We start from the raw sequence: 26,899 nt of genomic DNA, 5'->3' as shown, positions 1-26,899 counted from the left end.
CAAGTAGCTGGGATTATAGTTGTGGCGCTACCACTCCTGGCTAATTTTTGTATTTTTAGTAGAGATGGGGTATCACCATGTTGGCCAGGTTGGTCTCGAATTCCTGACCTCAAGTGATCCACCTGCCTCGGCCTCCCAAAGTGCTGGGATTACAGGCATGAGCCACCGCACCCGGCCAATTTATTTATTTTTAATTAACACATAATAATCGTACATATGTATGGGGTACATAGTGATGTTTCCATACATATAATCTATAGTAACCAGATTAGGATAATTAACGTATCTGTCATCTCAAACATTGCAGTTCTTGACAGCTGTTACTGTATGTCCTGGAAGCCACCACTGCTCCGTATTATTATTATTGTTAGTTTCTTTGTCAACCAAACAGACAAGACCGCTGCTCTCTACCCGCGTTCAAATGTCCACTGTCTCTCAGCATGTCTCTGTCAGTTTTCTACGTAGGCAAAGAGATCTTTTAAAAAGCAAATATGTGTCATTTCCCTGCTCTAAACTCTCCAGTGGCTTTCTGGCATCTTTGGAATGGAATCTAAACATCTCGCTGTGGCCTGCCAGCCCCTCCTGCTCATCTTCTCTGGTCTCATCACTTGGCACTCTCTGCTCACTCCATTCCAGCCGCTGCATCTTTCTTACTGTTCCCCTTGTTGCTTCATGGGCTTTGCACTTGCTGTCCTCAGCCTGGGCTGCTCTTCCCCAGACACCACCTGGCTCACCTTCACACCATGCTGGCCTCTGTTCAAGTGTTCTCCCACCTGTCTGAAAAAGCACCATTCTGCCCCCTCTCCCCGCTGCTTCAACCATTCTGTCCTACCTTGCTTTGGTTTCCTTCATTAGCACTCATCACTCCCTGACTTTATATGATATGTTTGTTTGTCTTCTTGTTTATGGTTTGTCTTACCCCACGAGAATATAAATCCATGAAGATGGGACCTGGTTTTATTATTGCATTCAGCACCCTAGGGCCTAAAACAGAGCCTGGCACACGTGGGTGAACCTGAAACATGAGGTGGGTGGATGGACAAATGACTGAATTAATGCATGCCTGCTTGCAAGCGAAGACTTTGGAGTTTATTTCATAGGCAGTGCAAATCTAGTAGACATCTTTCAGGAGGTGAGTGACGTGGTCAGCACTTTTATTTTAGAAAGCCAGCTGGTGGCAGTGTGGGGGCTGGACTGTAGGAGGGAGGCAGCAGAATTACTTTAGCGGTTGTTAAAATTGTCCAGGAAATTGATGCTGAGTGTTGTGCTAGAGCTGTGAGGATGGAGAAGAGGGGACAGATGACAGGACCTGAAGATGACAGTACCTGAGTGTCTTTGATTTCTATTGGGATAACTTGGTATAGTGATTCCTTTATAAGAAAAGCAGGAGGGGACGATCTGGTCCAGGGAGAGATTGTTGACACTCCGTGGTGTTTTTCTCACCAAGCAAACCTAAGCCCTGGGATGCATGTTCTCTGCAGTGGCGTTGGCTTTCTGGGGAGTGACTCTGCTGCTCCGCAGCCTCCCCTGTTCCATTTTTTAATAAGAGAATAGTCAAGATGGTGGTGTCAGTGAGTGGGAGTCTTCTTCCCGCAGATGGATCCATTGATCTTTGCATACTCTAAGCCACACTAAATCATTGGTTCTTTTCTCTCAGTGGGTACATTTCACCATATTTGATTCTGCTCTGACAAATGCTGCTTTTTTTCTTTTTCTTTTTTTTTTTAAAGAACACCTAGACTGTGCTCAAGTTCCAGGTGGGGTTTACAGATAAATGGGGCTCCAGCATCTCCCTTCTTACAAACACACACAGGAGCCTTTGCCGTCCTTGGGTCTCAGGGAGGCAGACCGGCAACAGGCACACATTCCTGGCCCAGGTGTAGCCATGCTGTCTGGTGCTGCCTTTTGAGACCCTTTTTGTGTGTGGGGGGGGGCTTGAATGATTCCTTCTTTCAAAAATTCAACCCTCTCCAAGTTTTGATGAAAAGCCTTTCATCTCTAAGTAAGCACATTATTTCCCATCTTGATGAGGTGTGTCCCCTCTGTGTCCCTGAGAGTGTGTCATTCCAGCCTTCTAAATTTTATTGTATTTTTTTAGGTTTTATTTTTTTCAGACTAGTCAAGTGCAGTAGTGAGAAGCGGGGAAAGAGTAGAACAAGGGGCCGGGTGTGGTGGCTCACGTCTATAATCCCAGCTCTATGGGAGGCCGAGGTGGGCGGATCACGAGGTGAAGAGATTGATACCATCCTGGCCAACATGGTGAAACCTCGTGTCTACTAAAAATACAAAAATTAGCTGGTCATCGTGGCACATGCCTGTAGTCCCAGCTACTCGGGAGGCTGAGGCAGGAGAATTGCTTGAACCCAGGAGGCGGAGGTTGCAGTTGAGCCGAGATCGTGCCACCTCACTCCAGCCTGGCAACAGAGTGAGACTCTGTCTAAAAAAAAAAAAAAAGAGTAGAACAAGGAGTTTGAACTATCAATGGAGATAACTCACTACCTTTGGACCAGCCTTATCCCAGTCCTTTAAGCCTGGTCCAGAATTCCTAATCCTGCTTGTCAAGCCCTTCAAAGTGAAAAGTGAAATGCCGTACCATCTGTATAGCTGGATGCTTACCTCCCACCTCTCCTCTCCCTTCCAAAGGTTCCGATGTCATAGGAATCTACACTAGACGGCTTCCTGTGTGCCGGGCACCGTGGTAAGCACTTCCCATGCATTCTCTCTAATCCTTACTACTTTGGGGATGTAAGCATTATAATCTTCTTTTACAGATGAGGAAGCTGAAGCTTGCCACTGCTTAGTAGTTAAGAGTATGGGCTTACAGCCAAACAGACCCTGGATTGATTCTCAACTAGCTGGGGACCTTGGGCATGCTACTTAATTTTTTTAACCTTTTTGCGCATTTAGAAGATAAAGATAATATGTAGATAGATAATATAGATTATATAGGCATTTTATATATATATCTTCTATATTATGAAGATAATACGGAGTTGTGATAAAAAATTAAATGAAATGACCAGACATAGTGGCTCACTCTTGTAATCCCAGCACTTTGAGAGGCTGAGGTGGGAGGTCACTTGAGGCCACGAATTCAAGGCCAGCCTGGGCAACATAGCGAGACCCCTTCTCTTTTATGAAAAAAAAAAAAAACAACTAAGAAAAATAAAATTAAATGAAATAACATGTAATTTCCTAAGTACATAAGTATGTGCTTACTATGTGCCAGACATTGTGCTGTCAGCAAATAAAAGCTCATCGCAGATGCTGTTATCATTATCATCATCATCATCCCAAAGTCACAGACTGAGTCTGTATGTGAGGTCCTGCCTGGCTCCAAAGATTGTTTTTTTCTCCTGTTGCTCCCAAGTTCACCTGTCCCAAACTTTCTGGCCCCTAAGTTTACTTCCTTGTGCTTTTCTCATTGTGCCATTTGTCCCTGTCTGGGCAGTGGGCTCAAGCTAAGGCGCAGCAGTTTTCCAGTCCCTTTGAGCTACTGACCTCTTTTATGTCATTGACTGAACAGTTTCTGGTGGCTGGATCATCTGTGTAAGAACTTGGACAATTTTTTCTGATTGTTACCATCATTGTGTTTACTGTGAAAGGGCTTCCTGTCTAGTTGTTTGTGTCAGCAGCATTGTCTAAATGAAACAGGAGTTGCAACAGAAGGGGTAGTCCTAGTCTTTTGGGGTCACAGATCACTTTGTGAGTCTGAAGAAATTTATAGACCCTCTCAAAAAAAAAAATGCACAAGACAAATACAAGCCCAGCATTTTTCATGAGACGTTTTTCCTGAAGTCCACCCAGAGATCCCAGTTAACAGTTTCTGATCTGGAAGGCTATGTGCTCGTTTGTCACTGTGCTGCTCCTCATTCACAGCCATGGAGGGTGTAATGTTTCTGCAGGATGTTTGTATTTAAGGGTTGTTGGGCAACTTGGCAACGCTATACCTGTTTCATTGATACTATGTGCTGTTTGCATTTATTTCCCATATTTGAGATATGTATTCACACATGAGAACTGGCCTGGCCATTTTGATGAGATGTACCTGCTGATTTGCACATAAACTCAAGCCATTGCCTGCATCTAGAGGATAGACTGCAGAGGCTTTCTTGGCCCAAAACATCAGACTAGTAGGAATTTTATTGTGAGTTATAGACTGAAAAAGGGGATAAACTTAGCTTCAGCAGGGTTTAATCTTCTCAATTCAGGTAAATGTAAATCTCTACTTTTCATTGTAAACATTTTTGAAATTTCAGTCTTTAAAAAATGCTTTTTTTCCCCTTCCAAGTTTCAAGGTATGGGTTTGGGAGAAGGCAGATTACAAACACTTTAACTCCTCGACCTCAGACTTGCTTATGAGCCTCTCTTTGGAACATTTCCAGTGAACCGTGGAGCCAGCAGCCGTAGGCATGATGATCGCTGGTGCCGATGGCCCCTCCACTCCCTGCCTGGCTTTTGAGGCCCTACGGAAAGAAAGGAACCGAATCTTTTCATAAGGAAGGCCCCAGAATCCTTTCTCCTGCTGTAGCTGTGCTGCCAGTGTCCTCTGTAGATGGAAATGGAACTTGGATTTTGGGTGCCAGAACTGAATTCATCACAGATAAGATTAGTTGATATAAAGCTCTTTCTGATGAGCAGTTTTTCCTTCAGAGTTTTTCATTTTTGCTGTTTCTAAATTATACAAAGTAATAGACACTCGTTACAAAGGGAGGATCATAATACTCCATACCTGGTTTTGAATTCCACCTCTATCACTTATTAGATGCAGCCCTGGGCAAAATACGCACCCTCTCTGAGCCTTGATTTTCTCATTGAATGGGAGATCTAATTGTTTTACCTCATAATATTACTGTAGGGATTGAGGGATATTGGTATAAATATGCTTTTCTGAGAGTCTGGTGTGTATTTGTTTTTTTTTCAGTGAATTAATAATTGAGTACCTACTAAGAACCAGTCACTGTTCTAGTTGATCTGGAACCAGTCGAGCAAAACAGAGAGTGTCTCTGCTCTCATGATGCTCACATTCTAATCAGAGGAGGCGCAAGAACACAAGATCACTTCAGTTATTAAGAAATTAGAACCCAGGGGTAGCATGAGAGTCGTAGGAAGGACCCCTTTGCATCGGATGGCCAGCAGAACCCTCCCTGAGGAGCTCAATGCTTTGTGACCACCCAGGTCCCAAGTTTTCCAGGACTCCTACTTTTAAAAACACTGCCCCTCCAAGTGTATAGGTCTCACTTTTGAGTTTGGAAAATCTGACCACATATTCTCTTGTTCATTAATGGGCTTCCCATTTAGAGAGTGAGTTCCTGGGGCAGGAGCGATGTCACAGGACCTTTTGAAGGTCTCCGGGCCAATGTGGACGACACTTCTCTTGAACACTCACCCAGTTGGGCTGACGCGAAAGCCTCATAGTGGGAGGTGGGGGGTGATTAGTTTCCAGCCAGAGCCCGTTTTGCTCCACTGCTGCTTTGAACATTCTGGTTTCTAAGGTGCTGGAAGTAATTTCTCTCAGTGAGAGTGTGGCACACTGTCATCTTCTGATTCTCTGCATGCAGTTCTTCAATGGCTTGTTGAGGCTGCGTGGAAGCACAGAGGCCGGGGCAGTTCCAGCTCACACACTGGCATTTGAACTGCAGAGCAGTAAGCCCTACACCTGACATAACTGCATTGCCTTCTTGGGGTACGGTACAGATTTTTAAATGACCATTTCAGCCTGCTGGGCTGGGCAACGGTGACCCAAACTGATGACTCAGGAAGCCACTAAGCAGAAAGGCAGGCTGCATCTACTCACCTGTCATGTCCATAGTTGACCTACTTTTGTTTGACCTTGATTTGCTCAGTGCAGCTAAAGATGCTGTTGTGAGTGTCCTTCTGCTACCTGATTTAAATAAAGCCCAACATGTGACAGCTCAGGGTCTTAAATGCACACACTACTTAGGCAGATGGACAGATGGGTGAGTGGTTAGCCTTTCACTTACCTCTGAATTGTAATTCTATCACAAGGAAAGGGCTTAATTTCAGGAACACGGAGTAATTATTTGAGACTAGATACAATGCCAAAGCAGCAGGCCTTGATTCCTTGCTACAGGGCAGCTTAATCAGGAAATGGCCTAGATGGCCGCCTTTCAAGTAGGTCCTTGCAGTAGCTTGGCAACAGGCACAGGGTCATAATTGGAAGAATTTGGCTCTGAGTGTCTGTGGGTGTTTACAGTGCACTATAGGGCAGGGCTTCTCTTATTTATAGAATATTTTGAGCAACAAGCAGCAGAAGGCTGAAAAGCCACTAAAATCTCGATTTATTTTTAACAAATTCCATTTTTCTCCTCATCCCAGAAGGAGAACTGAGTTATTAAAAAACAGTTAAAAAATACATCATTGCAGAGCATGCCATATCTAATTATGGGGTTGCCAGCATCGGCCTGCAGCCACATTTTAAGGGCTTCGTAAATCAACCATCCATTCAATCTGTGAACTTATATGACTCCTGTTCTCCATTTAGATGTAGAGCGAAATTATTGGCAAGTGGGTGCCGATCAGAAAAAGTTCTTCCTGCCTAATTTAGGAGATGGGAGGGATAAATATAGAATAGTATACTTATGTTCTCAAAAGGAGATAAAATCATTCTTCATTGTCCATTATACTTAGCTGCACAAACATCTATCCCATTGCACTAAATATCCACTTTAGGGTTTTCACACATTGCAGTGGCAGTTCTGTGCTACTCAAAGGCGCAGTATTGTGATATCTTGCTGAGCCTAACCCTGAGTGATTGTTGCTCACATAGTCGTGAAGAGACATAAACCCAGTGCTTTTTTGCCTGTGTTGTCATAGTCTACTAGAGCTACAAGATGGGCCTTCAGAGAGACACTAGTTTTAAGTACATCTCATTGTAGGTGGGGAAGCGGAGGCCTAGGCAAGGGAGTGCCTTGCCTAGGGTCCCATTAAGAGTCATGGCAGAGGTGGGCTGGGGCGGCAGTCTCTGTGCTTCTCTTGGCAGTGCCCTGCTGTGCTCGCTGGAGCTACTGTATTAAACAGATCTTATTTCTACCCTTCGGGGGTTCACAGTCTTAGAAGACACAGACACGAAGATGGCCAATCACCCCATGCATAAGCAGACCAAGTTATGTGTGTATAACAGATTCGTTGAGTGGCGGAGAAAATGAGAGTGGGGAATTTTGGAATCTATTTGGATAGCAAAGCAAAGGTAACATCAGTTGCTTTCTGACCCACTTGGGAAAAGCTTGTAGATGCTATAAAGTTTTCTAATGGAAAAAGGTGCAGTACGTTTGCCACGTGTTAGTGGGAAGGTAAGCATGATGCAGTGGTGGGTGGCAGGAGGCAGTGAAGGTAAGTATTGCAACTTTGGAGGAGCCCTGGGAATGGACTGTTGAGGTGATTTCATAGGAATACCAAAGGGAGCATAGGACTGGGCCACAGGCCAGAGACAGGCAACCCCGAGTTCCCTGGAGTGCTCTGCCCTTTTCTGGGAAAGCAAGTGGGTGGCATGAGTGCTGTGTTCCCAATGCTCTGGCCCCACCCCTGATAGGAGAATAATAACTGGTCATGGTGGGTTTGGGTTTTTTCTGACCCCCTGTATCTTTGAGTAGCGTTCTGGTAGCTAATATCAATGGACTGGTGCCAGCCTGTGTGGTGAACCTGCATCTTTCTTGCCCTGGGCGACATGTCAGGCACAGTGCCTGAGCCAGAGTGGGCTTTGGGGAGTTACTTCTCTTTCTGAGGCTGGGAGGGGCAGAGGGATGAAGGGAAACCTTTGCTAAGGAGGGCAAACTGTGAAAGCCTCTGGAGAAGTCAGCTGTTGGGATGCCAAAGGCCAGGGCTTTTAGAGGATGTGAAGAGGCCAGGCGGGGTTGGTCTGGGCCTAAACTAAGGCTGTAGTGGCCAGCATGGAGAGGAACAAGTGAGGGGGAATGATTATGGGTGAGGAAGATATACTAGGGTTTGGCTACAGACAGACAACCAACCAGAGAGTAAAAGACAGTGACATGCTGGGACATGAACCACCTACTACAGAGAAGGTCAGAGGTGGGGAGGGAGGAATTGGGGCTATGGGCAGATCCAGCAGCTGGGATCCAAAGTTGGAGCCCTTGGGTTATTGAATCCATTCTTTCTGAGAAGAGATGGTTCATCTTCCTGCCTACGGAGTTCCTAGCCGGACTGGACAGTGGTTCTCAAACATGGTGCCAGGTGTTGCCAGATAGGAAACAATTAGTGTGTCCACAGAATGTCCCCAAGGTCACCTACACATATTTGTTTTTCCTAATCTTTTGATACCTACAGCCACTTACCCGCTTTTGAGTTCTCAGAGTTGAGAATATATAAATTAGCAGTAACAACTACACAGGAAATACTTGGAAAATGGCTGATGAACTTTAGTTTGGAAATTTCATTTTTTTCTTGGATCTGGATTATAATTTCAATACAAGCTAGCAATTTTTCTTGTTGATAAAACAGTTTCTAGTTTTAAAATTGTTTCTGTAGTTAATAAAGGTAACACTATTTCATGATGTAGGCGGCCCCAGCTCTGAATGAATTTTCACAAAGCAGATTCCCCTCTTTCTCTCTATTACTTCTTGCTCTTGGACATTTCACTATGTTCCAGCAACTTTTCCTGTGTGTGACTCGGCCAGGAGACTGACTTGGGTAAGATCCAGGTCAAGAGGTTGTGTGGGTGGGTTGGAGACAAGGAGGTGCTGAAGAACACTAAAACCTTTGCCTGAGAGGAGGCTGAGAAGTAGCCTGTGAACTGGAATGACCCCAGGCTTCCTATCACGGTCACAGCCCATGGAGTTGGCAGACTTGATCACTCTATATTGTGTGCCCCCAGATAATAATGGCATTAGTCATCGATACTGTCTTTTTTTTTTTTTTTTTTTTTTTTTTGAGAGAGTGAGTCTCAGTCTGTCGCCCAGGCTGGAGTGCAGTGGTGTGATCTCAGCTCATTGCAACCTCCGCCTGCTGGGTTCAAGTGATTCTCCTCCCTCAGTCTCCCGAGTATCTGGGATTACAGGCACATGTCACCACACCCAGCTAATTTTTGGATTTTTAGTAGAGATGGGTTTTCGCCATGTTGGCTAGGCTGGTCTCGAATTCCTGACCTCAGGTGATCCTCCTGCCTTGGCCTCCCAAAGTGCTTGAATACAGGCGTGAGCCACCGCGCCCAGCCAATACTCTTTAAATCGTCCAAAGTAAGAAAATGTTGATAGCTTGTCACAGCCCTGTCATTTTACACATTCCCTGAATTATTGTCGGGCACCAGCAGGTGTTCTAGAAACACTTTTGGTTCTTTGAGCCATTACTGGTCATTCCTGTCCCCACTGCCACCACCAGATGTGGTTCTGAGAGTATTAAGTAAAAGTTTTGAAGGTTGTGTAAAGACTGGTGCAAAGTCCATCCTCCTTCCTTCAGGCTGATCAGCCACACCCTGGCTATCAGCATTTATTTACTTATTTTCTTTTTTTTTTTTTTTTTTTGAGACGGAGTCTCGCTCTGTCGCCCAGGCTGGAGTGCAGTGGCGCGATCTCGGCTCACTGCAAGCTCCGCCTCCCGGGTTCACGCCATTCTCCTGCCTCAGCCTCCCGAGTAGCTGGGACTACAGGCGCCCACAACCGCGCCCGGCTAATTTTTTGTATTTTTAGTAGAGACGGGGTTTCACCGTGGTCTCGATCTCCTGACCTTGTGATCCGCCCGCCTCGGCCTCCCAAAGTGCTGGGATTACAGGCGTCAGCCACCGCGCCCGGCCAATTTACTTATTTTCAAAGTGACAGAATGGTCCAGTGGGCAGGGGCCTAAGGGGTCACTTCCTCTAGCCACCCACCAGTGCAGGAGGATCCCATCTGTGCAGTGGCTGCCTGTGACAGGCAGTCCGCTAGCCCCACTCGGACATCTCCGCACCAGACATCCTGCTCCCGCTTTATGGACATCTTTGGCTCTTAAAAATCCTCCTTTATTCTGACCCCAGATCTGCCTTTTGGCAGTGTTTTCTTAGTGACCTAGTTCTGCTGTTTGTAGCAACACCGAACAAAGGTCCGTAGGCATGGCACAATTCCACTTTAGAAGTTTCAAGGTAGTGCTCATGGACCCACGTCCTTTCCCTCTCTACCCGCTCTATCTCCCTCCACAAGGTTTATGTTCTCCAGTGCCTTCAGCCATTCTTTCTATGGCATGGCAGTCAGTATTAATCCCAGTAAAGGTGACATGTATCCAGAGAGTGCTTGCCATGGGCCAGGCACTGTTCTAAGCTCCGTACATGAATTGTCTTATTTATGACTCAAAATCACCGTGTGAGGTAAGCCCTGTCATCATCCTCGTTTTACCAATGAGGCAACTAAGGAACAAGGGCTCACATCTTGTCCAGAGCCACACAATCAAGCAGCAGAGCAGAGATTTGGGGCTGGGCATTGTGACTCCAGAGCCCATGCTCTTAGTTACGTTGCCAGAATATCTTACAGCCTTTCCTGCATAATGCTAAAAATAAGCCTATGGTGCACTGGACTTGGGCTGGTCCTGCTTTAACTTATTTTGCAAGAAATCATTTGACAGGAGCCTTAGTTGAACCATTTTCTACGAAACCTTCAGAATTTGTTTTGACAGAACAGACTGCAGGGCAGAGGCATCTGCCCTATCCCCAACAAATGGATTCATCCTGTAGCTCTGCCAGGCCCTACAGGGTTCATGAAATGGTGACTTTAGATCGAGGTGACAAATACAGGGCTCTTGATGTTTTCTTTTCCTGAATATGGTGCCTGAGCAATAGGTTTCTTGTTTAAAGTGCTTAGTCATGGTTTTATGGCCAGAAAGTAGGAGAGAGGTACCTAAGAATTGTAAAACTGGGTCACCTCTTCAAGTGCCTAATCCAATATTCAGTCTCAGAGAACAACTCCAGCAGTTATGGGGGTGGAAGGATGTGATGACCACCTACCCTCCAAAACTGGGATGTAGGTGCCAAATACACATTCTCCTGAAATGATCCCTGGTGCCTCTAGCCAGGCTCTTCCAGGAGTCTAGAGAAAGATGGCCCATGACTTCATCGAGAGTCTTTGCTTCCCGTGCTCTGGGATGCCTGGGCTTTTCTGGCCAGAGCCATATACTGACAGGACCAGAAGGGCTGAGATGCTGGGATTGAACCATCTTTCTCTTTGTGAGTTGCTTTTCAGATAGCACACATTCCCGTCACTATTTTCCAGAGACTTAAGCAGCAAAGTGAGGGACCCTGGGGCGTCGACTCAGAGACCTGGAGGGGAGCAGCTTGAAGCAATGTAAAAAGCACTGGGTAAAATCTGGTTCTGCCAAAAATAGGGCTATGAGAGTTACTTCACCTACCTGAAAGGTAATATCTTTATCTGAAAAATGGGGATGATAATAGTACTAACCCAGAAGATTGACAGGAGGATTAGATGAGATTCTGCATGGACATAACAGTGCTTGGCACAATTGTCTAGCAGTGAAGAAAGATAAATATGAGAATAATAACTTCCTTCTTCCTCCGCTATCTATTCCTTCTCTTATTCTAGTCCAGTCTGCCATTGGGTTTTCTCTGTTGTTTTGGGTAAATATCTAACCTCTCTGCCTCTTTTTGTCTGTAGAAATGCTACTGGTTCTGAGTGGGTACGTCGCGCCCCCTATAGGACATCATGGGAATGTGTGTGGGTGATCTGGCTGTCACAGCGACCCAAACGAGGCTTTATTGGGGGAAGAAGGGAAGGCAGGGGTGCTAGATATAATGCTTGGGGAACAAAAGATTGCCCAACACCAGCACAGTTGCCTAATGCTCAGTGCATTCATGTAGGCAAAACCCTGCTTAAAATTATCCGAGCCTGGAATCTGACTCCAATTAACACATAAACACAAATAATTTTTGCATGTTTTTAGTATATACTGAATTTTCTAGGAACACAGCTACCAAGTATGTAAGATTTGCCTATTTGTTATGAATAGGTGCAAGCATTTCATATGTCTTTCATGATGTTTTCTGGTGTAGCAGTGCCTCAATACTTGCATATTGATTTACATATTGTCTTAGTTTTTTTTTTTTTTTTTTTTTTTTTTTTTTTTTGAGACGGAGTCTTGCTCTGTAGCCCGGGCTGGAGTGCAGTGGCCGGATCTCAGCTCACTGCAAGCTCCGCCTCCCGGGTTTATGCCATTCTCCTGCCTCAGCCTCCGGAGTAGCTGGGACTACAGGCGCCCGCCACCTCGCCTGGCTAGTTTTTTGTATTTTTAGTAGAGACGGGGTTTCACCATGTTAGCCAGGATGGTCTCGATCTCCTGACCTCGTGATCCGCCCGTCTCGGCCTCCCAAAGTGCTGGGATTACAGGCTTGAGCCACCGCGCCCGGCCTGTCTTAGTTTTAACTCTATTTCCTTTCTTCTTTGTATTACAGTTAGGGCATTATATTGATTATTTTTGGAATTATAAGTGTTGTAAGGTTATATTGTTTACAGATTTCAAGAGAGCTAAGGACATATTTAAAATATTTTTATTGCGTCTTTGAAAATATGAGAGAGCAAGAGAGAGAGTGTGCACATGCACACACATGCTTACAAATTAGCTAGAAAAATTCTAAGACAGACTTTAAATAAAAAGAAATGGTTTCATATCTCTTAGAAATGTCCTTTTACATAAGGATATGTAGTAGAAGTCCAAATTTTTAACTGCATTCATTGTCAGAGAAATGAGGTGTTTTGATGTTTCCCCTGTCCCTTTTAGAAAATATATAATCCTAAAAGAGCCTGAAACAGTTTCCATTGTCATATTTTTTCATTTTTGCCATCTCTATTTTTTTCACGCCTCCCACCTGTGCATATATATATTTAAGAAGTCCCCATATAGACTTTTAAAGAAAGAAAAGCCAGCCAGGCTCCCCACTCTTTCCTAAGTTTGTTTTGATTGTTTTGTGGCCTCTACCTGCACCTCAGTCTGAGTCAGACTGACTCTGGGAGCTGTGGCCAGGTCCAGGGGAAAGTCAAGGAGGTAATGAGGCTTCTCGTGGGGGTAACTTGTAGGCCAAGTTGGGTGGGTGTAGTCAGTCTACCAGAAGCATCTTGCTCAAGCCTGGGCCTCTACCTGCCCTGAAACCTGAGGGCTCTTCAGTTGGACCACAAAGGTCTGACATCCAGGAGGGTCCCCAGGAGAGAGCAACTGTCACTAGGGAACATGCTGCCCAGCACTGACTGTACTGAGCAGCAATGTTGTGCGCCTGTTGGGTTGATGCCATGGATAGCCAGGCGTTCAGAACTGAACACAACACCTAAAAGGCAAACACAAACTGTGAATGTGCCAGTGTCAGATGCTGCCTTGGTGGTCATGTGTGGGCTGGCAGTAAGCTTTTGGTCCCTTAACACTCACTGTGTTGGAAATTTCCCAAGGCTTTCACCTAGGGTAGCTGGTGTGTGATTTCCCTGTCCTTTGTTATTCCTATCTGGAAACTAGTTGAAGTCTTTTCTATGATGTTGATATAGTTACAGAAAATCTGAATACTTACCACTAAGTTTTACAGTTCTGCTTAGTTCAAAAGTAACACAACCTCATAAGAGAAAGTTTGAAACAGGTAGAGAAATTGAAAGATGAAAATCACTACCCATTGTCTCAGCCCACAAAGACAGCTACCATCAGCATTTCTGTTTACTTCCTTTCAGTCCTTTCTGTGTTTATGAAATTTTATTATATAAATAATTCATGTCCAATATAGAAAAAGATGGAAAATTGAGAATTATAATGTTAAAACAAAAATGACCCATCTCACCAGTTGGAGATGTCTTAATATTCTGGTGAATTTTTTCTTGTCTTTTTTCTGTAGACACATAAGAAGATTGGGAAATATTGTGTATATAAGTTTGAATCCTTTTTCACCAATGTATATCAATGTATATCAGTTCACTAAGATTATTAAATGAAATAATCATTTATTAATTAAATAAAAATTTATTAAATGTATATCAATTTTTATCTGTTGATATATTAACAGATACCAGTGCATGTCTATTAAAAGAGTACTATGTAAGAGATGATATTCTTAAACATAAAATTTAATTTAGACATGAAATTACTTTGTCAAAAGGTATATCAGTTTATATTCAGATATACAGTGTACTGACCTGCCCATTTACCACATCTTCACTAATACTGGTATTATCTTTAAAATAGAATCTTCGCTAATATGAGCAGTGAAAGTGGCATATTATCTATTAAATTTTGACTGTTATGAGATTGAGCATGTTTTTGTATACTTACTGGTCTTTGTGTTTCATCTTTTGTGGTTTCCTATTCATATTCTTTGCTTAGTTTTCCACTGAAGTATTTGCTTTTTTATTGATTTATAGGAAATTTTGTTTTGTTTTGTTTTAACTCAGAAAAGGTAGTATTGCTTCAGTTGTCACAGAGCTTTGGAGTCAGACAGACCTGAGTTTGAATCCTGGCTTTCCTACTTGTGAACTGAGGAATTTCAGGCGATTTATCTGACCCCTCTCAGAATTAATTAGTTCTTCTTTGAGGACTAAACAAAACAACACTGACTAGCATGAAAAAAAAGCCTGGTGTGTGGTTTCTGCCACTAGTTTTTGTGTTGTTATTTTTGTTGTGATTCCTGCACTATTTTCTCAGAAAAATGACCTTGAGCTCTGCGACTCATGCCTGTTCAGAACCACAGAAACATGATACTCACTATATCCAAAGCTCAGAAAAATGAAACTGAAATCACTGAAGTTTGTGGGTTTTGTTTTTTTTTTTTTTTTTTTTAATTCTTCTTGCCAAAAGAAGACAAATGAAGGGAAAAAAACAAGCTGATTTCGTTTTCATTAAGAGGAACTTGGGTTATTTCTGGGATCAGGCAGGATACATTCAGACCAACATGTTAGATTTAGGGCTCGGAAGATCCTGAGACTCGTTATAGATTACATCATCTTCCTCCAAGTGCGCTTGCCAGGCAAATGGACAAGTGCATTTTAGAAAGGTTTTCAGTTGTTGACGTTTAAACAAAAAGGATCTCCTGGCTTTTAGTTAACCCATTGAACAGATGTGCCATTCCGCCAGCGCACTGGTTATTCACGTCCTTGGTACTGATTTTTGACATCTTTGCACCGTAGGTGGGGGAGGGATGGGTATGAGCCTGCCCTGCTCTCTTTCTCCTACTTGGGACAGAGCTGTTGCTTTTATTTGCTGAGTCACTGAAGCAACAGAGCATGTGCAGAGTCCCAGCCCGGAGTTGGGCATATCTGGGTTCCAGTCCCTGCTCTGGCCCTTCTCAGCCGTGTGATCTTGGACTAGTTGCCTTACCTCTCTAAGCCTCAGTCATCTTCTACATGATGTCGATGCCTCCCCCAAAAGGTCGTTATGAGGACCGAAGGAGACATGTCGAGGCAGGAACCATCCTAGGCACGTGTTTGATGCTCAGTAAATGGGACGTGGTCAGTGTTCAGAGGGGCGGGGGTGGCCGGTGACTGCTCTATTTCACCTCCACTCACAGCAGCAGGGCCTGTGGTGTCACCTAGACATCTCATAGGCATCCCACACTGAACATGTCCCAGACCAGCAGCTCCTCCCTGGATAGGTGGATGGCGTCCAGGGCCCTCTTCCTACAGCTGTCACATGGGGCATGTACCTGGAAAGTGGCTTTGCCCCCTTGGCTGGGGGCCTTTGTGCAGTTCATGGACTGGGAGTCACCCCCATGTCTAGACCGTCAGGAAACCCATTGGCTATTCCTTTAGAGCATACCAAGAATCAACTTCTCAGAACATACCAAGAGTTGACTTTTTTCACCCCGCCATGGCCACTCAGACTGACTCCTCTTACACCTCACATCCCATTGATCAGCACAGCCCCTGGAAATATGTCTAGAATCCAGCTGCTTCTCATCACCCCCACGCCTAATACTGAGGGCTGAGTCACAGCATCTCTTCCCTGGACTGTTGTGGCTGTCTCCTAACTCAGCTTTCTGCCCTGCCTTTACACACACACACAGGGTGTCTTCTCACCACTGCAGCCAGATGTAAAAACTAAGAGGGATCATGTCACTCCCCATTTTACTCAGAGTCAAGGCCAAGATCCTTGCTAGGGTCTTCAGGCCCCCAGGCCTGGCCCTCTGACTGCACCCCTACCTTCCTCAGCTGTCTCCTCTCCCTAGTCCCCACAAGTCACTGGTCCCCTAGCACTGGGCAGCTCCCTGCGGCCCTGTTCACCAGCTGTCCTCTGCATGGAACACCTCTGTCGCCTCTCACCTCCTCCTGTCCAGCCTCCTTGGGGCCTTCCTGACTGCCTCCCTCCCGTGGTCTGCCTCCTCCCCATCTCTGACTTTCCTCCTGAGCACTCACTGCCACCCAGCACCCGACTGACTTGTTTGGTTTTCTTGCCTTCCTCACCAGGAGGTGTGCCAGATGAGGACAAGGATTTTTGTGTCCCTACCCCCATCCCCAGCACTGCCGTGGAGAACAGTGCCTGGCACTTGGATGCCCTCAGTACATATTTGTTGAGAGATTAATGAGTGGTCGTGGGCCAGCGCACCAACAGTGTCTTCGTTGTTACCAAATTGTCCCGATTTAAAATTTGGCTACTACATGCAGTTTGTGGTGGAAATTTACTCAAATTACCAATTCTTTCACCGAAGAAATTACCTGGTATATGTGGGTTCTCAATAAACTGTGTTGGATTGCCTCAAGGTTTTGGGGCAGTGGTAGCCATCCGAGGCCTCCTTGCCAGTCAGCCAAACCCTGTGCTGGGTGGGACATAACAGATGCCCCCAGCATCCTTAGCTGATGTGTCACCCCAGAATCCGTGGGGCAGCCCACCCCTCAGCAGCAGCTGTCACCCTGCTGGGTTCCCCTTCTCCTCCTGTGGGCTTCGTCTCCCTAGGGAAGTCATTGTCCTTGCTTTCTACATCTTATCTCCCTGAACAACTCCAAAATTCTGTTATTCAGATCCCGCTGACCTTTCTCATTGCCCTAGTCCAAGCTTTTCGGAGCTGTCTCTGTTTTATATTAAAACAAAGCAGTTGGACTCTTAAAACTCCATTCACTTTTCAAATTATTTTGAGTCCTCAATGCTTCCTGCTACAAAATGCTGCCCTCTGGAATGCCTTCCAGACCCACCCCCAGGACACCTGTAGCCTTCCCTGCAGCCACTCTCCTCGACTCCTTCCTCGTTCCCAGAGGTCACTGTCCTGGATCTCTCCAGCTTTAAGTTCCTTCATGTCCTCTTGCCACCTCTGCTGTCACCATCTCTGAGTTCCTGCATCCCCAAGATTTCAACCTGAGTTTGCATCTCCTGACATCACTTTTCCCAGCCTTTGCCCTTTTCAGCCAGCACAAGGCCATCCACTTCCATGGCTATAGTGGGCACCACTGAGCATGCTAGGTGTTTTCTTATATTCAACTCATTTGGTCTGCGCAACAATCTAGTGCAGGGAATCCCCCCCTTTTACAGATGAGGCATCTCTAGCTCCTGGAGGTCACCTAACTTTCCTAGGACATGTAACTAGTAAGTGGCAGGGCTGGAATTGGAACCCGAGAGGCCCTGCACTGACCACCATCCTGCCCTACCTCTCCTCAGGCACCCAGAATCCCCTCACTCTATTGTCAAAACCCACTTCTCCTGCCTTTCTGGTACCTGGGGGAGAACCCTCAGCCTCTTCTTCTGCTGCCACTTGCTTCCTCTTCTGTCAAGAAGGTCCCATACCTGGCCGGCCTGCTCTGGAGACATGCCCGCTGCCCGGCCCTGCCAGGAGGCTCTGCTGTTGTGCAGGCTTCCCGCCCCACACATCCCTTCCTGCCTGTCCTGGGGTCCCACCACCCTGCTTTGTAGTTGGCCTTGCTCTTTACTGTGGTAAAAGGTGTAGGCCGTTCCATCTAAGATCCTATAATATTCCCTTTCTCTGCTGTTGAATGTTCTTCCCATTCTCCCCACATTCTCGAAGAAGGCGTGTGGTTTTCTTTGCGTCTCAGCCCGCCCTGAGCTCAGCCCCTGCCGCCTGGCCCTGCCTGTCTTGTTGGCAAACCCTAAGCCCTAGCCAGAAACACAAGCACCTTTCAGGTGCTCCATCCTAACTCCACCCTCCCTCACACCGGCCTCTCTCCCTTTGCCACCAAATAACAGCAGTGCATTCTTTTGTTTCCTTTAGAACAAGATGCAGATGTTTTCCAGAATTTTCTTCAACTTCAGGCAGTAAGTTTGCTGGTGAAAGGAGTGTTCCTCCCCTGAGTCTGTAGAACCAGGCTCTCTCCTCTTATTCTGTAGCAATTAAAGACAAGGACAGGCAGGAAAACAATGAAAAGAAATAGGAGCCAGGTGGATGCGCCTTCACTTAGCTGGTCCTTGAGCATGACTCGTTGATCCTTCTTGCTTCCATCAGGGATTGTACCCTGTGCCCTCTTTGAACGCAGGGGCGTGTTGAGACCAAGGGTTGGGAAGAGAGCTTTGGCCTCACCAGCCTGGTCCCCAGAGTGGAAGCGGCAGGACTGGAGGCGTGTGGCAGACAGAGAGCGCATATTGCCCCCGGCCTTGCCCCCACATGTGGAGTGCTAGGTGCCGGGGTGCAGAGGGGAACAAGGCCTGGACCCTGCCTGGGGAGAGGAAGCACCTGGGAGTTCTCTTTGTGGCTTCAGATCCCATGTCGTCCTCCAGGTAACGCAGACCATCTCTGGGGTCTAGGCTGGGGGAAAACTCTTGCAAAAAATTCCTGGTTCTGGGACAGGCCGTGGGCTAAATGCATAGGGTCTGCATGAGGGGCATAGGACAGTGCCAGGCCAGTGAGCATGCACTAGGCAAAGGAAGTGGCCAGAGACCACTCAGAAGAAAAAGTGGGACATGAACCTCAGAGCCTGGGCTGCTTTCAGAGGAGCCAAGAGGCTGGGAAATAAGCTCTTTCTGGTGAGGAAATCAGCAGGGGGCGGGGAGGGTCACACAGGAGGGGACTCTTAATCCTGAATGGCTTTGCAGAGCACGGTTCCCCTTGTGTGCCCCATGGAACCCTTGGCTGTTAGACGTGAGGTGATAAATGGTGTGTGGATGCATACACTTGGGACTCAGACTCCACTGCCCTTAGACCTTCACCCTCCATGGGCCCATCTTTAAAGGTCCAAGAAGCCTTGCAGAAGAAACACCTAACTATTGAACCCAGCATTCCCTATACGTATTTGGCCCCTGATTTTTCCCCCCAGATAACATCATTACAATCCTGTGGGATTAGTGTTCCATGGCAGAACTTTGGGAAGTACTTTTTGAAGAATTTGTAAATCCCTGCACCCTCTGGACTGTGCCCATTTCTTAGTTTGCATGGAGGCTGTGCTGCACAGTGGACGGAGTATGGGCTTTAGATGGGACTGGCCTGTGTTTAAATCTTCCTTCCCATTATACAAAATCACTGATTTCGATCAAGTTACTTACCCTCTCAAACTTAGTTTCCTTATCTGTAAGATAGCGGATGAAACATTAGCTAGTTGTCTTATGAGACTGTTGTGATGGTTAATGGGAAGATAATAATGACACTTACAGAGGGCTTGTTATGCTCCAGACACCATTCTGAGCACTTTATATAGCTCACTTTTCACCACAACTGTGAGGCAGGTAATGTTATCCTTATCCTACAGGTCGGGTCAGAGACCAGTGACACATACAGACTAAATGTTGTGCCCAACATCACACGGCTGGTAAATGTGGGACCTGAGATTTGAACGCTAGGCACTCATACATGATGGGGTCAGGATTTGAAACTTGACCGCCATCTCCCATCAGAGAGCATGCTTTGAATCACTATGTTATAAAGGGTCTAGAGCAGTAAAAGCACTAAGTGGTATCAGTTCCCTTTTCAGATGCTTCATGGAAATGTTAAGGGGATTGATGGTTCCTGGGACTCCAACTCATTCTGCAGTCATTATAATCAGCCCTGTTGAAAGAGTAATCTCCTCGATCTGCTTGCCAACTCAGATGCTCCCATTGTGACCATTTTGTTTGCTCTGCTGCCTCATCCTGGGCCACTTCAATTTGGGCGGCTGCTCAGTGGTCAGGTGGAGTCAGGCCACTTTCCACAGCTGTCTCATCCGTGGCCTGTACCTCCACATCCAGGACCAAGAGTCCCCCCCAAGGATGCCCAGTGGGTTGGTAGCTTGTTTTCTTTCTACACCTCAGTGATGGACTTGGCAAAGGGTTAAGAAGACATCGCTTTTATCATTCAGCAAACCGAGTGCCTTTACTGAGCCAGGTGCATGCCCTGGGGGAACTAGTCCTGTTTGGTGACTTAGTTAGATCTCTGAATCCCTCTACCAACCCTCAGTAGCTGTCTGGGAGACTGGGATTCTGTGGACTTTCCTCTATCAACGATATTGGGGTTCTTTTCCACAAAGACCAGCCTTGTTTTGATTGACATAGTGCCCCAGATTTACAAATCTTACTCCTTGCGGGATCCTCTCAACTGATCAAGCCCCATAGCTCCAAATGCCGTCTCCTTGATTGATGTTTAATTTGGGGATCCACAAGCATCTAGAGCTACCAGTTGAATTTGGGTACCCAAGGGCCACAAATGGGCCCTCCTCACACCCCAACACCTGACAACCAGCACCTTTGAGACTGAAGTACCACTGCATATACTGCTGTCCTCTGCTCAGGGCATTCTCCCTACCAGCCAGGCCACCCGGCAAACCCCTGCAACACCTCCTAAGACCTCTTCGCTGGTCCGTTCTCCTTTTATTAACACCTCCTCAGCACCCCTCCACACACACCCAAGCCCACAAACAAATCATTTTTTCATCTGTTCTGCTCTTGTACCTTACCTATGCCCCACTGCTACAAAAAAAGCACGCCTTCCTCAAGACACTTGACTGCCACCTGCTGGAGAGTTGTCATCATGACTCAACAAATATCTGCCACTTCTAAACCCCCAGGCACCTCTGGAGTAGGGCAGTGCATTGCTTGTACAGCTGTAAACATGGCTTGCCTGTGAATTGGTCATGCTGACATGTACTTATTAAAACACTTGTCCCTCTAGCTGGACTGAGGACATCTTGAATGTAAGGACTGCTGATTTCTGTCTTCGTCCCCATTGTGGTTTCTGCTAGGGGCTAGAGAAATGCTTATTGAATGATCCTTGTGCAAACACCTGTTACCTTAGGTTCAAGGCATCTGCTGACATTCAGTGAAGGTTTTCTAAATCTGTTGCAAAGCAAGGCTCCCCACAGGCGGTCACAGTAACCATGGAGGTCGGGCAGGACTTGCAATGGGGACAGGACCCCATCAGCCTCTCACCTCTGCTCAGAGGCACCGCCCTCTGAACAGATCAGAGCATGAACAGGTCAGAGCAATTCAGTGTTCACTCCCTCTGCAGACATCAGGGCAGGCACCATGTAGTGAAGAGTGGGGCCAGGGGCCATCTGCATGTATGTTTGGGCTGGGGAAGGAGAGCAGTATTTCTGGAGCATGTGCTGTGCTCAGGGCCAGCTCCCTGTAGGTAGGTTGTGGGAAAGCAGAGGTGGCAACTCACGCACCCCTGCTGGGGATTGGGAGTTTTGTGGAGAAGTAGATCAGTAAGCACACGGATACCAGACAGAGTCGTCAAGGGTGTTGATTCACTATTGTCCCTATTTTCCTAAGCTCGCCACATCATGGAAGGCTGCTACCCAAGTGACATTCTGGGGCTTCACCAAGTGTTTTAACAGAGCTCCACCCAGCTGTCACACTAGGGGTAACACTGTGGGCCAGAAGGAGAGGCAGGCCTTCACTGGGGTCCCATTTTAAAAAGGGGGAAGGCCTCTGTTCTTTTATAACACTTGTTTTCCCCAAGCCATTCAGCATAGTATTACTCAGGTCCCATAGAGAGAACCTTCCCAGAGACAGCTCTCCTTGCTCAGGCCTGTCCTGATGAACTCCCTGATACACTTCCAGGTCTTAAAAGAGTGAGAGCCAGCATTTCCCTCTCTGCCCTGGCTGCCAGGAAGCTCAGAGATAACTTGTTTGCTCAGTTCCTGTAGCTTTCCTGACCCAGGATTTCTTTTTCTTATAAATTCTCCTTGTTCCTTTTCCAGGAATGCTTGCTTTTTATGTTTTGTTTGTGTTGCTTCTGTCTCTGTATTATACTTTTGGGAGGTGGTTTTTGGAGGCAGGATTGGCAGCAATGTGGTAGTTAGAAGCACCAGCAGTAAAGCTGGACACACCTGGGTTTCATCCCCACTTGCTAGCTGTGTCATTTTAAGTAAGACAAGTTGCCTCTTCAGTTCTTAGTTCCTCACCTTGAAAATTGGGATAATGATCACAATGAATGGATAGATTATTGTGAAGATTAAACTTGTTTATTGTAAATGCCATTGTTTCCTGTTCCTGCTCTTGGATCAGGCTTGATCTGTGGCTGTAGAATCCTAGTCTTAATTTCCTTCTTCCTGCCCGTGTCTGTCACCATATGATGAGTTGTACAATAGCACTGACTACAGGACCAACCATCCTGGTTTGTCTGGAACAGAGGAATTTCCTGGGGTGCAGGACTTTCAGTGCTGAATGGGAAGGTCCCGGGCAAATGGATGAGTTGGTCACCCTGGTAATAAACAACCTCAACATTTCAGTGGCTTACTGTAGCAAAGGTTTATTTCTTCGTTATGCTACTGTCCATCCAGGGCCTTGGCTAAAGGAGGAGCCTCTATCTGGGAAATTGACGGTCTTGGGCAGACAGAGGAACACATGTTAAAGGTCCTTTAGAAGGCTGTGGCTGTGACTTCTGCTCTCATTCACTGGTCGGGGTCAGTCACATGGCCAGCCCTGCCACCAGGCTGTGCAGAACCTTCCCACTGGGTGGGGTAGCTCAGCCTGGAACACTGATCCACTCTGCCAGGCTCACCTTTCTGTTCTTTTGCTTTTTAAGGTGCTGGAGCAGGGACCAGGGAAAGGAGAGTCACCTGGTCTGGATTGGGGGTCTTGGATGTGATCATCTTCCTGTAGATAGTGGGTATGGGTTTCTTGAGGGGCAGTGTTCAGCTTTACCCTGCTCTGCTCAGAGGAGCAGCTGTATCTCCTTTGGACGCCTTCTAGTGGTTGATGCCCTCACCTTTCTCAGCTGCCAAGGCCTCTCTCTGCAGGGCAGGCTGGGCTGTGACTTCTCTTCCACCCTCCTTGCTCCTTCCTGTGGGACCCCTGAGATCCTTTCGCCATGCTCCTCGGTGGAATGGAGGGTGCCCTCACATTCTTCCAAGGCATCCTGCGCAAGTCCCTCCATGCCCTGCTTTCTCTGGCGGTCCAGCAAGACTCCATCTCACCTTGGGGCTCTCTAGCTCAGAAGTGGGCACACCTGCAGCCCCTGACTCCAGGACCACAGGCCACACTCTCCCCAGAGCATCCTCACCACATGCCATGTGGATGGCCAGGTCAGGGCGGCCCTCAGAGCCCACCGTTGGCAAGGGTACCCTCTCAAAGGCACCTCTTTTGGCTCAAATCCCTTTTGGAAGTAGCCCAGAAGAGGCTTTCTTTTTTATCTTTTGTTGTTTTATTTATTGTTCTTGCATCTAAGAATGCCTTCTTGGGCAGAAAACAGTTTCCCAGAAATAATGTTAATTAAGTGTCACAACTGGTTTAGCTTCCTTACCTTGTCTAAGCATGCAAGAGAGGCTTTTGAGGCTGGGCGTGGTGGCTCATGCCCATAATCCCAACATTTTGGGAGGCCGAGATGGAGGGATTGCTTGAGCCCAGGAGTCTGGGCAGCATAGTGAGACCTTGTCTCTTCTAAAAATAAAAAATTAGCTGCGTATGGTGGCACATGCCTGTAGCCCCAGCTACTTGGGAGGCTGAGGTGGGAGGATCACTTGAGGCTAGGAGTTCTAGGTTGCAGTGAGCTATGATCACACCACTGCACCCCAGCCTGGGCAACAGGGTGAGACCCTGTCTCAAAAAAAATTAAAAAGGCTTTTTGATTTTTGTTTTGCAAAAGTACCAAAATCTATTAGCATTTATTATTATTATTTCTTTAAATTTGAATATTGGGAAAATTGATCAAAATGAGAAATTTCATATGGAGTTTAGTGCTTGAAATTTGGATCCTTCATCTAAATTTCAAGGAACTCAGGGCCGGGCCTGGTGGCTCATGCCTGTAATCTCAGCACTTTGAGAGGCCGAGATGGGCAGATTGCTTGAGCCCAGGACTTTGAGACCAGCCTGGGCAACATTGCAAAGCCTCCTCTCTACAAAAAAATATAAAAACTAGCTGGACATGATGGTGGTGCACACCTGTAGTCCCAGCTACATAGCACACTGAGGCAGGAGGAAAGTTTGAGCCCAGGAGACGGAGGTTGCAGTGAGCCGAGATCATGCTATTGCACTCCAGCCTGGGCAACAGAGCAAGACTGTCTCAAAAAATAATTAAATAATTAAGTAAATTTCAGGGAACTCAGAGAACAAGAAAGGACATGAAGTTCTTCATTTATTTAGCATTTGTTGAGTACCACCTGGAGTGAGGCATGAGACCAGGCACAGGAGATGCCTATAAATAAGGCCCTACCTACCTGAAGCTTATGGGTGGTGGAGGAGACACGCCTACAAGCAGAGAATGGCCACAGGGCATGAAGGAACCTGGGCAGGAGCTGCTGCAGGAGAGCCAGGGAGAGAGGATACAGCTCTGAAGGCTTCTCCAGGAGGTGTGCCTGCAGGCACAGGAAAGGAAAGTAGGAGTTTATCAGGTGACAGGGTGGTTGAAGGGAGCCACACCTCCAAGAAATGTGGGCCCAGCAGAGGCAGGTGGTTCTGGGAACTATCATCTTCAGTCTGTCGGGGGCTTTGGGCAGCAGATGGGAGGGTTGGGCTGAAGATTAAGCAAGGCCTGATGTTTCCTGCTGGGGGGGCGGTGAACTTTGTCTGGAAGACTTAGGGGGAGCAGTGAAGCTATTGCAATGGTCTGAGCAAGGGGGTGTCCCGCCTCTGACCACAGTGGGGAGGGAATGGGGCTGGGGAGGACAGCAGACTGAACAGAGGCAGTGACAAGGAGCTAGAAGGAAGTGGCTGGGCCCATCCCTTAGAGGGCTGTGTGGGGGCTGTGGGGTGTGGGAGGGAGAGAAGAAGGAAGCCCAGGGTAGGTTCTGGGTTGCTAATTTGGGGGCTGGGAGGATAGCGTGCGACCTAAACAGAGAATCAGATTTAGATGGAATTACGTATATTAAGCCTGGGGATTTCACATCCATTTGCTGCTGCTTTACCAGTTGAGGCTCAAGAACGAGAAGCCCAAAATTTCTGGTCACATTATTTGCATGTGCCCAGACTGGGATTAACAGAATCCGAAAGTGAGGTTTCTTGAATCAGATTGCAATGGGGAATGAATGCCTTGGGAGGCTGGAAGCAGTTGTATTTGCAGATATTCATTTGGAGATCTCTATAACGATCGAGGCAGAGATACCCCAAAGACTGCAAGAATTAACCAGTGAAATTTGAAATGCCAAAATTTTTGCTTCAGAAAGGTCAGGAAAGCCCTGTTTAAAATCTAAATCTTGCCATCTCAAGGCAGTGCAGGGATGGATTAGGAGGATGTGGGGTGACCCTTTTCTTCCTTTCAGAGCCAGTTCCTGCCAGACACAGGAATCCTCCACATGAGTCATAGGGTGGAGAGGAGACCCCTCAGTCCTTTCAGTAAGTGGGAGGGCAGCACTGCCACGTGGCTACCATGAACCCTGTTTCAGCATTTCTTTCTTAATTAACTTCGTATGTGCCCAGATGCACTTGAGATTCACTGATATTTTCTTTAGACCGAGGAGCTTGCTTCAGCAGTTCGTTTCAGGTGTTGGCTCTGCTGGCATTATGTTTCGGCTTAATGTTTTCTGAAGACTTGTTTTCTGTTGTTTTTCATTGTTCTTGTTGTCTGGCTTCAGGCCACTACCTTCAACCTAGCAAGAGCTAAGTGGTGTCTTCAGCAGTGAGGTAGCTTCTGGAGGCTACCACTCTCTTGCTATGTGACTTTGGCTAGTTTTTGCACCTCTCTGTGCCTCAGTCTCTTCTGTAAAATGGAGAACACAGAAGTGTCTACCTCATAGAGTTACTTTCAGGTTTCAGTGAGTTAATCTACATGAAACAATAAGGATAGAGCCTGACACAAAATCACACTCAGCAAGTTTTCACAATTATGATTACTTGACCCCGTAGGAGAAATAAAAAAAAAACACAACTAACTTTCTTCTAAGGACATGCCCAAGAATCCAGTTTTAGTAACTTTGAAGGCATTGTTTTTCACAGAAAATATCTCCTGCCAGATTTTTTTCATGTGTTGGCAACTTAGCTTTAACAAGAAGCTGAAGGATGGCCAGGCAGCAAGGGGTGGTAAGTGCCGGTAGAATGTGACGTGCTCGCCCAGCCTTCCTCCCTGTAATTAGGAATCATGAACCATCTCCACTGTCTCCCTTAGCTACTAAGAGATTTTTACACTTACGTACCTCAAAGTGACCTGTCTGGGTTTTCTTTTCTTGTGGCCCCCACTGTAGGTTTTTGGAAGAAGCTGACCGCCTGAAAAGAAATTATAAAACATGAAAATCGCTTTGAGGTGACCAAGTCCAGAGGCCCCTAACTCCTCCCAAGCTGGATCTGGGGTGTAAGAACTGTAACTTCAGGTAACAAAGTAGTATCCCATTCCTGCCCCCTGTGAACTGATGATTATTGGTAGCTTGCATGGCAGTTCTTCCTTTAGGAAGCGTAGTTTCTTCCAGGAACTCTGAAACTTGGGATATTCCACCTCATGCGGTTGTTTGACTGGTCAAAAAAGGGAGTGGGGGATTCTGGAGGTACTTCATGTCTGCTGCGTGGTCCAAGGGGACCAGGGCTCCATAAATCACCAAGACCCTGAGGGCAGGGCTCGGTACTCATTCCTGGCCCTGCTTCTGTAAATGTTAATGACAAAATAACAACAATGTCACCCACCCAACAGGGTCTTTAATATGATTAA

The 26,899-nt window shown here is 46.5% G+C and overlaps 1 protein-coding gene across 45 annotated transcripts in view; it reads left to right on the top strand.

Annotated features, from left to right (window-relative positions):
• BMAL1 (basic helix-loop-helix ARNT like 1) overlaps positions 1-26,899 on the top strand; it is a 110,439-nt gene that overhangs the window by 46,716 nt on the left and 36,824 nt on the right. For 15 of the 45 annotated variants that reach the window (XR_012423382.1, XR_012423380.1, XM_065528515.1 and 12 more), the window contains 2 exons: positions 2,644-2,698; positions 26,442-26,567. The exons of 4 other annotated variants lie outside the window; for them this stretch is intronic. The gene's annotated coding sequence lies outside the window, so the exon portion shown is untranslated. Of the gene's footprint in view, positions 1-2,643; positions 2,699-18,130; positions 18,175-26,441; positions 26,568-26,899 lie in introns of all 45 variants that reach the window. 26 more of the 45 variants (XR_012423383.1, XR_012423381.1, XM_074014238.1 and 23 more) reach the window with 3 other exon arrangements.

The sequence above is a fragment of the Macaca fascicularis genome, chromosome 14, assembly GCF_037993035.2.
Source record: "Macaca fascicularis isolate 582-1 chromosome 14, T2T-MFA8v1.1".
In the NCBI taxonomy this organism is placed as follows: domain Eukaryota; kingdom Metazoa; phylum Chordata; class Mammalia; order Primates; family Cercopithecidae; genus Macaca; species Macaca fascicularis.
This window is presented reverse-complemented; position numbering and strand designations above follow the sequence as displayed.